Consider the following 13066-nt stretch of genomic DNA (forward strand, 5'->3'; position numbering starts at 1 on the left):
TCCCATTTCAGCCAAATCTTCCAGCATCTTCTATTTCCGAATGGCTAAACTAGCCAAAGTCCCACGAGATTTTCGATTTAAAGCATTAGCTACCACATTTGCCATGCCAGGATGATATTGCAAATCAAAGTTATAGTCTTCTAAGAATTCAACCCATCACCTCTGTCTGTTGTTCAAGTCCTTTTGGGAGAAAAAGTACTTGAGACTCTTGTGGTCCGAGAATACCTCAAATCTCTCACCATATAAATAGTGTCTCCAACACTTCAAAGCAAATACAACTGCCGCTAACTCTAAGTCATGAGTAGGGTAGTTAAGCTCGTGAGTCTTCAACTGTCGAGACCCATAAGCCACTACTCTATCATCTTGCATCAGTACACAACCCAAACTATCACGTGAGGCGTCACAATAGATCACATAACTCAAGCCACGCTCAGGTATCACTAACACCAGAGCCGTAGTCAACCTTATTTTCAACTTTTGAAAGGATGACTCACAAACCTCATTCCATGCAAATTTGATCCCTTTTTGGGTCAATCTGGTCATAGGAGCTGCCAAACGGGAAAAATCCTTCACAAATCTCCGATAATAACCCGCTAGGCCAAGGAAACTCCGGATCTCAAAGACATTCTTGGGTTGCTCCCAATTCAAAACTGCCTCTATCTTTGAAAGATCAACTGAAACCCTACCTTCCGAGACAACATGTCCCAAAAATTTCATCTCTTGTAACCAAAACTCACACTTTTCATACTTGGCATACAAACGGTGCTCCCGTAGAATCTGCAACACTATATTTAAATAGACCTCGTGCTCCTCCCGAGTCCGTAAATACACAAGAATATCATCCATGAAAATTACCACAAACTGATCCAAGTAATCGTGGAAGACACGGTTCATTAAATCCATGAATGCTGTCGGCGCATTAGTTAAACCAAAAGGCATAACAAGAAACTCATAGTGTCCATACTGCGTACGGAAAGCAATTTTTGGAATATCCTCCTCTCTAACCCGCAACTAATAATAACCTGACCTCAAGTCAATCTTCGAAAAACAACTGGCTCTCCTCAACTGATCAAATAAATCATCTATCATTGGCAAAGGATATTTGTTCTTGATGGTGGCATGATTCAACTTTCGGTAATCAATGCACAACCTCAAAGAACCATCTTTCTTTTTAGCGAACAAGACCGGTGCACCCCACGGTGACACACTCGACTGGATAATGCCTTTCATCCTCAAATCATCAAGTTGTTTAGGGGTGTTTATTGCACACTTTTTCAAATAGGGGGTAAAAGTGTTACGAAAAGTATACTTTAAGGGTGTTTTCTGCACTTCCCCAAAATATATATATTAACAAATTGTTACATTTTTTCGGTATCAAATTGTTACTTTGTTCTATTCTATTCAATTCGAATAAATATGGGTCTATTTGAAACATAGTTGACTTGAAAGATATCTAATGTAAATAATACTTTGGTTAGTATTTTAGTCAAATGCATGGACATAAATATTATTTTTCTAATCATATTAGGGCACAGGACAGGGCTGAGCCATTGTCTACTCAGAGGGCACATGCCTTTGGTTTTTTTATAATTTTATTTGTATATTTATAAATAAAAAAAATTCTTTACAATACCCCCTAAAATTTTAATTTCTAAAATTATTTTTTTAAGTTTTTTTTTCTTTTCTCTTTTGCTCATAAATTTTTTTTGATAAAAAAAAAAAAAAAAAAATAGAAGTTAATTTTACTTCTTCAATCAAAGTCTAATTTTTTTTCCTTTCAAAGTTCACATTTTTCTTTTCTTTTTTTTTTCCTTCCTTTTTTGTTTTCCCACTTAAATTTCTTCTTTGACTTACTAATGGTGTATATAGTATGTAATTTTTTTTTTCTCTTGTTCTTATTTAAATTTATTACCATAATTTATGAAGTTAATGTGTGGAATTTTCATGCATCACTTTCAAAATACAAAGACCTACAACTATATTTAATGAAAATATTAATTAATAAACAATATTTAGTTCTTATATTTGACAAGTACTTATATATTTTTTATAGTAATTATTTTAGCATCTCATTTTGCAATTTATATTTTTTTTATAGTAATTATTTTAGCATCTCGTTTTGTAATTTTTTTTTTTTTCCTCCATAATCAATATTTGTCTGTTTGCCCCTGCACAAGGAGGGAAGGAGGTTGTGTGGAGTTTCTCATGACAATCATAGCAACATTGCTCTATTTTAAAGGTATACAAACATTATTGTGAAAACAATAGAATATGGATACACTCTTTCCTATAGTTGGACGGTTTATCAATTAGATTATTGGGTAATGACCAAAGAGTGTCACAACTTCAAGATAGCGTTGTGGTATACTAGAAAGTGCAATTGCAACTGTTGAGGATAATTAACTCCATCCAACTCACTCAACTGTCGGCTGTTGTTGAGAGTTAAATCCCCCTTCATCACACACAGCAGAAATATCATCACATCACATCAACACAAGCATATATGGAGATAACAATCATACACATCCACGCACAATATAATATTTTACATGGTTCACCCAACTCTAGGGCTACGTCCATGACTCTATGAGAGAGAGAGATTTCAGTATTATTAATTAAGGAAGAGAATATACAACTACATGTCAAAACCCTACCCACCCACTCATCATTCTTATGAAGCTACATGTATACAATCCGGAATTACATATACTCACTTCTCTTCTCACAATACTCACCCATTAAACCCCTTACATCTTTTCTCTCCCTTCTCTCTCTAAACCTCTCACACTCATCTCTATTTATAGAGTTTTCAAACCTAATTCCTTGTTGGACAAGTATTCCCCAACTTGCCTACAAGGAGTTACCATAATGATCAAAACTCTAAAATAGAAACATAATGGGATACAATTTCCTTTACAAATTTCAACCTTCCAAAACCAAAAAGTTAACTAATTTTCTGCACACAAATTTTGAGCCACAAACCTAACAATTTCCACCTTGGCTCAAAATTATATCTTCACGTGCTTCTCCATAACTCCACCTCGAACAAGGATCTCTTCATACTTCCACCTTAAGCTCTTCATAGCTTCACCTCAACTGAAAATTTCTCCACCTCAAATAAAGTACTATAATGAATTTGATAAACACTCTAACAATCTCCACCTTTTATCAAATTTCATCATTCTTCTTTTCTCTATCTTCTCTGTTCATCTCATTGGTGTTCAATTGTTTACGCATGGCAACATACCAATTTTCAAACTCATCTTCATCAATTGTTTTTCTGGATCAAAGGAACAAACATCTCCTCTTCACTCTTCATATTCCACTTTGCTCTTTATCGGACTTAGAGCAAACTCTTTCATTCTTCACACCCCTTGCCCCATCTTGAGAACTTGCACACTCTTGGCTTGTCCCCAAAACTTGTTCCTCGTGGGCTTCATCTCTATCACCTTTACCCCATCTTGAAAACAAGAATCCGTTAGCTTGTTCCAAGACTTGTTCCTCATGGGCTTCACACCATCAACATACATTGTGTCATCATCAACTCTTGGTTGAATCTCTATAGCACCTCACGATCATTTTCTGCTTTGATAAACTTCGCACCAATCTTCTTCTACTGATCTTCAGGACCAATCATAGGCTCTGACCCACCATCAACTCTGATACCAGTTGTTGGGGATAATTAACTCCCTCCAACCCACTTATCGGTTGACTGTTGTTGAGAGTTAAATCCCCCTTCATTACACACAGTGGAAACATCATCATATCATATCAACACAAACATATATAGAGATAACAATCACACACATCCATGCACAACACAATATTTTACATGGTTCACCCAACTCTAAGGCTACGTCCATGGGAGAGGGAGATTTCACTATTATGAATCAAGGAAGAGAATATACAACTACATGTCAAAACCCCACTCACTCACTCATCATCTCTTATGAGGTTACATGCATACACTCAGAAATTACATATACTCACTCTCTCTTCACAACACTTACTCTTAAACCCCTTACATATTTTTTTTTTTTTTTCTCTCTCTCTAAACTTCTCACACCCATCTCTATTTATAGAGTTTTCAAACCCAATTCCTTGTTGGACAAGTATTCCCCAACTTGCCTACAAGGAGTTTTCATAATGATCAAAACTCTAAAATAGAAACATAATGGGATACAATTTCCTCTGCAAATTTCAACCTTCCAAAACCAAATAGGAAACTAATTTGCGGCACATAAATTTTGAGTCACAAACCCAACAACAACTTGATAGCAGAAGTTTAAGTTGAAATCAGGGTTGTTGATTTTCAAACAAGGATGTTGCTAACTCGAAATAATAATGTTGTAATGCACCAAAAACAACCGTGAACAGCTTATACCAGAAGTTCATTTAAAAATAAAAAAGAAAAAAGAAAAGAACATCCAGAGAGGATCTGCGTCTCTGTATTAAAGTTCTGCTCGATGTCCTCCGTCAGACAAAACAATTGGGGTTGAGCTCATTTAACAACCGAGTCCAATTCGATCAATCCATGACTCAGCTCATTGTACCATTCTCATGCATTTTCGACAAGCAAACATCATAAATAACAGCTCGAGTTTCAGAAATGAGGATTTTGATATTTATTATCATGGCATCCTACACTAATAAATTATATATAACCTTCTCACAAATAGAATGCAGAAACAATTATTTCTGCAGAACAATTGGGGAATTTTACTCGCGGTCGTAGACTCTATTTACATTTTAATGTTGGCATTTTGTATCTGTACTGCATTATTCTCATTTACTTGGGATCAAATTAAGTACTCATAATCCATTAAGAAAAGGGCAAAGGGCATCTGGGGATTCTTTCGGCAGGCTGTTGATGTAGAGATAGAATCGCAGCAAGTCCTCCTTGGAAACGGTTTCAGTGTCAACCACATCATCACTACAAGTAAGAACCCATAAGTCTCTCAACTTCACTCTCTTTAAGCTACCACGACAGAAGGGACAGGACTCGGATTGTGTGTTCCTTCAAGTTGGAAAGAGGTTTAAGAGCATTAAGAATAAAAACCTTTCTTCAAATAGCAGGCACTCAAGATGGAAGAAGTGTAAACATAAGAAGAGAAATATGAGGCATAGGGCTACCAATCACGATAGCAGTTGATGCACATTGCATGACAGCAATTACTTAACACCATTTTTGCTCAAGGTTCTAAGCAAATTCCACATTCATCTTCTCTCTCCAAATCAATGTTGGAAAACTCATTATCTCTTTTCAGTCTCATTTTGCTTATAATCTCCATGCCAGGATTCTTATCATTCGCATCGTCCAGCTCAACTAAGTCCCCATGGAGCCGCCGAAGAGATGGCAATATAACAGCTACAAATTTGGTCTTTGTAAAAGCAAACACGTAAGTACATGCATAACAGGCCTACCGGAACTTTTCCCTCAAAATCAGTTAATAAGTAGATAATCCACAAACCATAGAAGTCACTAATAGTTGCCTTCCTTCCATTTGTAGATATGTTTGGTCTTCCATCAGCGAACACCTGTAAACAGAATATAGGTCACTAAATTTAGGGACATGTGGTTTCATTACTCGGTAAATGTTTTAGGGTTTAGGGTAATTCAGAAGGAAACATTCCCAAATTTTATTTAACAATTATTTCTAAGTTTTAACAATTGTTTAGTGAAGGAATATTCTAATAAGTTATCAAAAAAAGAAGCCATTAAGCATGTAGAACTCAAGTTCAATTTTTATATATTTATTTTATTTTATAATAATAATAACAATAATAAAAAAGGGATAGACAGGGAAAAGTGTGGAACCAAACCTTATATACAAGTATGTGGAAAAAGGTTTAGATATCTGGGGAGCAGACATGTACAGGAGCAATCCATCCATTGGATCAAAAACAAGAAGAGAAGCGCCAAGTGATTTTAAACCAATTTCATTTGAAGGTGTGAACCTCCCTTTGCTCTTGGAATTGCAGCAGCCCTGCAACCAAAAATCAAAGGAATAAGAATTACGCTAAGCAATCAAAGCAGTATTTACAATCATTGCATTTTCAATTTGATCACACTCAACGAAATAAAACTACAATGAGGGGCACTCTGTTGCTCCAAAGTACAAACCTCCGATAAGTTCTGCACTTTGAATTTAATTTTGAATTTCTATTAGAAATGGCTACACTTTTTCACCATCTCTGCTCGTGCTTCATCAGTAAAACACCCTTAACATGTCTTAAAAAAACATGTGCACATATACAACAGGAAAAATTATGTGATTCTAGAGTGAGTGTGGTCTGTACAGCTCTTAGCTTTACAACTTTTAGCATGTATAGATGCATTCAAACCCAAAATTCCCACGAGCTAGGTAGTCAGAACAATCTAATTATTGGGAAAAAACAAACAAACAAACAAACAAACAAACAAACGGAAAAACATGATACATTTAGCTGATAAAGCACACAGGTAATCAATCAAACTACATAATTGCTTTTGAGTCTTCAAAGGAGACTGAACAACTTCATCCCAATCCAAGCTTGTCTTTCCCCAAAAGGGAAAAAAATAAAATAAAGAAAATCCTCATGAGAGATTGATTGAAACCTTGATTGAGCTGAGATATGTTGTCAGACTAGGCACAGAAAGGAAAATCCCAAATGGATATTTTAGTTCAAAATAGAAACCACCATATAAAGAAAGCATAGCACAGAAGCCCAATTAGGGGTTGTATTTCCTCAATTTGAATAGTCCCTATAATTGCGATGATGGTGATTGATGATCAAAACCCCAGATAGTCAAATAACATGCATCTACAGTACATATGAGTATACATGTAATTATATATACATAAATTATATTCATATTCAGATGAATTAAAAAATAGACAAACAGGAACTGATCAAACCCATATAGAGGAAGAAACTGAGGTGAAAGACAGCTCACAAAGCATTCGCGTGCTGTATATCAGCCTCCAAAACTTTTAGGGAGTCCTGGTAAGAAGACCTTCGAAGCTTGTAATACATCATTTTCATCTCTCTCTCTCTGTAAAACGCACACACTCTCTCTCTAAGTTTTCAGAAAGACAGGGGAAGAAGTCTTCCTTCACAAATATAGACGAGCTGCGGGAACCACTAGGTTAGGGTTTTCAAAACCTAATCTCCAATTATCCACCAACAGACAAACAGAAGTAATAAGAGAGAGAGACAGATAATACACAAAAACACTGTTCTTTCTCTCTCTTCTTCTCTCTCTCTCTCTCTCTAACTTATTTGCAATCTCTTTTCTGAATGAGGGGCGGCTGTTGAGTAATGACCGTTTGGGTTTGTTGGTCGGAAGGCCTTCCTTTTTCTCACATAATGTTGCTTAATATTTTTTATTTTGAATTTTAGTTTTAGAAAATACTTTATCTTCTAGAAATTTCATTATCCGCATATCAATTAACTTATATTTGTCACTTTCAAATACCAAGAGGATTATTAATCTCATCATAATAATTAAATTAGTCAAACTTAGCCAAAATAAAGATACGTTAAATATTTAACCAGTGCGTGTGATATAATATTTAAGTATTTATTATACTTGGACGTTCCGGTTCGGTTCCGGTTACTTCCAATAACTTATAAATTAAAAATTGTATTTTTATAAATATGTAAAAATATATATCTAAAAAATAATACCAATATACTTTCATATTTTATTCTATTTTCTCGAGATTAAATTTATAGTGAATCCAACATTATATTCATACAAATAATTATATATCCCGATAAATAAATTTAAAAAATATTAACTCGAAACACAATTAAGAATTGAAAATAATAAAGAGATGATCATAACTTCAAAATTAATCAAGCTCATATATCTTCGACGTCAAATTTACATAAATACTAATTCACGAAATTTTATTTTCATTTATTTTCGTAAATTTCAAATTTTCTTCAAGATTGCATTTGGTCGATCTTAACCTTTTCAAATTCAATGTTATATTTAGGAGTGCTTAAAGGAGTATATTATTTGATTATTAATGGGCTTAATGGCTACATTACACATTAATTTAATAAAATAAAGGAATATAAAATTTGTCTCTCATGATGAGACACGTTAATTTTAGATAGTGATTATATGCTTGGTTAACCAACTTATTTCATTTAAAGATTAAAAAAAAATGTATATATAAAAATTATACACATTTATTAGTGTTAAAATATAGCTTGTGCCTTTGATAGTTGTCTTTATTATGGGAAAGAGGCCCATCCTTTGTTACATGAGATCATCCACATATTAGCTTTTCCAATCATAAGGAAATCTGTTAAGAAAAATTAATTTAGATTTTTTCTAATTATACAAATAACTAATCTTAATATGATAATCAATTTTCAATTAGGACATACAATAAAATTCCTATTTGGGTTGTCCACAATATATTTTAAATTGCATTCTTTTAAAAATAATAATTACAAAGTCACGTTGCTGTGTTCTAAAAGTGTTCAAAACGTGTCATTGTCGTGTCCAATCATAAAAAAAGAATATATATATATATATATATATATATATATATATATATATATATTCAAAATTTCAGAATACTTCTAGTCTTGTCCGACACGTGTCTACCACGACACCTCTAGGTGGAGTGTATCCGTGCTTCTTAGATTATACTAGAGATTGTAGGATGAAATATTCCCCTTCCACCTTGTACAACATAGAAAATAGGTACTATGGATTCGATAATTGTTATTATTTAACATAAAATGAAATACACTTATACAGGCACTTAATAAAAATTTAAACAAATAATTTTCTACTTTAAAGGTCAAGGAAGTGCCTTTAACTACCGTTTTGGAGGTGTATTTGAGAATTTACTATTTGGAAAAAGAAATGAAAAATTGTCATAGACATATCCTTTATACAAAAGTAGTGGAGTCGGTTTTTTTTTAACGCAACTACACTAATGGAGTTATTGTACATTTTTATTAGGGTTAATTACAATAACACCCCCTGAGGATTACTATAATGACAGCTATATACAACTTGAGCCATTTTTGAACGATAACACCCCTTGAGGTTTGCTAAAGTTAGCAAAGACACCCGAATTGTCTTTACACATAGTGAACTGACATTATTGTCCTTTGACACATTCAATTACCAATTTGCCCTTCAATCAATATCAAGATTGTATTCTCTATTTTTCTGAAGTGGCGCTTTTGTCCTTCAATCAATATCAAGATTGTATTCCTCCATTTTTCTATCTCAACTTTTTTTTTTTTTCGGAAAGTAATTTATAATATATGTATAGAGATAGATCAGAATCCTCGCTTGGATTCTTAGAAAGAGAACTACAAAAAGCGCTCAGCAATTTCAGCTTCGATCAACTGGGGAAATAATCATCACTTCCTATCTCTATCATTTGATTCTCAGACAACAAAACAACATGAAGAAGAATTGAAGTTTTATATATATATATATATATATATGAATTTATCCAACTTTGCAAACCCATCTTCTTGGGCTTGTCGATAACTGGCTGCTTTGGCGACGGCTTGGCCATGAAGTTGACCTTGAAGGCGAGGGAGGATTGCACCGACGATGGTGGTCTAGTAGCGTTTATTTCCACTGCCAATTATCAACGGCACAGAAGAACAAGTAAAGTGATTTGAGAGAGAAGAAAATTGGAGGTTTCTCAAGGAAAGAAACCTAGTTCTGATCCATATTCATCTGGGTTTGGTGAGATTTTCAGATTTGCAAATGGATTGGACTATGTTTTGATTGCATGGTAAGGAAGATGAATATTCCCTTTTCCTTAGGGGTATGAGAAAAGCATACCCCCAGAAGGGGAGATTGCTGCCAGTAGGAGCTATCTCTCAAATTCGGGTGGAATCGTCTTACGTATGTGCTTCTTCTTTCCATATAGTTTTTAGAGGAATCGCAGGTCAAACAGAACAGCGCATCTCTTGAAATTCTTTTCCATGATGAGTAGTTTATGGATCTATATCTCTTGCTTCTTTTGCCTGACACCGAGCTGTGGCAAATCCAAACCCCCTCGCTGATCTGAGTTTCCGATTTACATGTTAAGAATCCTAATCTTTCACTGCTGAATGCGAACTTCATATGCCCCAAACCAATCTTCCACCTCGAGAGAAATTAGGAATTTCGTATAGTGAACGTCTTCTTTACATTCTGGATCCATGGTTGTTCTTTGCCTCTGGCAGATGTGGTTGGGGAGAGGCGGCGACGATGGATGTGGTTGGGGAGAGGTGGCGACGGCGAATCAAGATGGTGGGCTGATGTGGGTGGGGGCGGTGGCGGAAGTGGAGGAAGGAGGCGGTGAGATTGTGGAAGTGGAGAGAGGTGGTGGATGTTGCAGTGGAAAGAGGGTGGAAGTTACGGTGGTGCTGGACCATAAATGGGAAGCGACGGTGCTGGACCGTAGATGGGTGGCGATGGTGTCCGCCGTTGTTCTTCCCCGCCGATGATTTTCTGTTGGACTTGGTTATATATATATATATATATATATATATATATATATATATTTATATTTATATTTATATATGATGGTGCAGATGTAATAGTGTATATATATAAGGGCAAATTTGACTTTTCATGAGTTCTGATATTTTATTATAGAAAAGAATTAAATATTGAAGGCAATCTCGTCTTTTCCATCGTTTTAAGGGCTTGTTTGGATCAAAATTCTCACAGGGGTGTCTTTGTCCAAAAAAGGGCTAAGTTATATATGACTGTCAATATGTTAAACCTCAGGGGGTGTGTAATGTTTGTGAGATATATATATTAAAGTTATAAAGTTATTCATTTTTCTCAAAAGTTGGTAGGCCCCTCCAACATATTAACACACAAAAGGCCATTTCATGAATCAATTGTTTCCTTTCTATCTCTCTCTCTCTCTCTACTGCATCCTTTCCCTTCTCGGCATCTCACTTTGTTTTTTTTTTTTCTTTTTGCAATCTCAAAGCTTGATCTAGCTTTAATCTTTTGGATTTTGGTAGAACATTGTGAAGCAAAGTTGTTGAGCTCGTCAAGGGCATCAATTTGATAGGAGCCAATCATCATTTGGTGCACTCTAGGGAGTTCGAAATTCTAGGGTTCTTGGGCTCAAATTGGGGGTTTTCACTTCCATTGAGGTAGGGGTGTTCTAATTTACAATTTATTGGCCTTTAGTGAATTTTTTCGCCTAAATTTGATCCTAAGCATACTAAATTTTAATTACTTAGCTTATTGTTGTTGTAGTTATGTGTAATTACAATGATAATTGTGTTCCATATGTTATTTGAATTCATATATATGTCTATTTTCATTACGGTAAATGAGCATGCTTAGTGTTTGATGTGTTGTATGTTTCATAATTATTTATTTATTTATTGTCTTGAAGAAAAATGGGTGCCATGGTTATAAATAAATAAAGGAAATGAATGTTTAGAAATTTTCATTAAATTGTGATGATGATGTAAATGGAAATGTGTGAAAACATATAGTTAAATTAATGATTTGAAGCATGAAGCATTCATTCATTCATTGGGAAAAAGAAAGGGGGAAAAATAATTGTTAGAATAAATAAAATTGTTTTGGGGAAAATATTTTCTAAAAGTGTTGCGAAAACCGGACGCCTAGGAGGCGCCTAGTGGTCCGTGATGTTAGTGTAGTCTAGAGGGGAATGTAGTTGAGTTAACTAGGTCGGATGTGACGCCTTGGAGGTGCCTTGTGGTCGTGGATAATTAACCAACCTTCCTTTCGTGACGCCATGGAGGTGCCTTGAGTCGGACTACACTAACGGTTTGGTTGTTGAAACGGAATTGTTTCGGAAATGGGGAGTGACATTTGGATAACATTGCACTTCATAACATCGTGGTAAATTTGTGATTGGTTGATATTTGTTATATACTTGTTATTGTGGTTGAGAATGTGTGTTTTTTGATGGCATGATCCCGTTCACTTTTTATCTATTCATTGTATGGATTCACGGGGACATAAGAAGTGTGTCTTAGACACTTCCTACTGAGTTTATGCTCACCCCCTTATTTTTAACATTTTTCAGGATATGAAAAAGAGGTGGCGGACGACGGTCCACCACAGGTTTAGATGAGCTTGAAGACCCATTCTATTTTGTTATCTTTTATATTAGACTCTAGTATTTTGTAAATGTAATATTAACTACCTTGTGACACTTTAGTTTAATTAGTATAATGTTATAAGTTATGGACTTTTAAATTCTTACTACATTTTGGACTATAAAATTGATGTAACTAAAGTGTATCCCCTGTTTGGATGAGATGGAAGAACGGGACTTCTGTATGTATGTAGCCATTTTGGGAATGTGATATAATATCTGAATTGTGCGTTGGGACAGGATAAGTAAGATTTAAGGCCCAGTGAGGCCATTGCATTTATTTTTGTATTTCTACAGGTTGTTGAGGGACATTTTCTGCGGAGGTCATGCCAAAATTTTTATAAATTTTTATTATTATTTTGGTATCTTTTTGAGTCGTTACAAATTTGGTATCAGAGCGATGGTTCAAATACCATTAGGATGACGGGTAGAGGCCTACCTAGGATTGCATGGGGAGTTGAGTTATTTGCTTACTTGCTTAATTGCTTACGTGATTGCATGCTTATATGCCTATGTGTTAAGGTGCTTAATTATTTGAAAGGCATACTTAATTGTTTAATTGTCTATATGATTACGGGCTAAGTGCTTAATGTTGTTGTATATTATTAGCATGATCATGTTTCTCATTAGTTGGGTATTTTGGGAGCAAGGAAAGTGTTTATGTGTTTCCATATTTGTCAAGTCATTCATGTGAGGATTCCATTCTCATGTGTATTTTAGTGTCATCGTTATTGATCCGTTTCCTTTTTCTTATAGCGTCATGCCAACACGAACGGATCCCGGGGAAAATTCTAGCTCCAATCCCGTGGAAAGGGATCAGGAGCAAGTTGAGGAAGATATCTTATTGCGTGATTTGGTCCCACCAAGAGAGGGACAAGTGGGGGGGACCGTTGACCCACCTTTTCAAATAAATAGGGAGCAGTTGAGGTTAGCCATTCAGGAGGCTATTT

General features: G+C 35.0%; 1 non-coding gene and 1 pseudogene across 1 annotated transcript; both read right to left on the reverse strand.

Moving 5' to 3' along the window:
* Positions 1-4601: 4601 nt before the first annotated feature.
* Positions 4602-7331, reverse strand: LOC132276264 (E3 ubiquitin-protein ligase AIRP2-like; annotated as a pseudogene).
* A 1962-nt stretch (positions 7332-9293) lies between these two features.
* Positions 9294-9391, reverse strand: LOC132280621 (small nucleolar RNA Z103). The gene has a single exon (XR_009471628.1). It is a non-coding gene; the product is annotated as a small nucleolar RNA Z103 (small nucleolar RNA).
* Between the last annotated feature and the right edge of the window lie 3675 nt (positions 9392-13066).

Source organism: Cornus florida, unplaced genomic scaffold, assembly GCF_030987335.1.
Source record: "Cornus florida cultivar Cherokee Brave unplaced genomic scaffold, ASM3098733v1 CherokeeBrave_3.0.0_Hap2_Chr10, whole genome shotgun sequence".
Lineage (NCBI taxonomy): Eukaryota > Viridiplantae > Streptophyta > Magnoliopsida > Cornales > Cornaceae > Cornus > Cornus florida.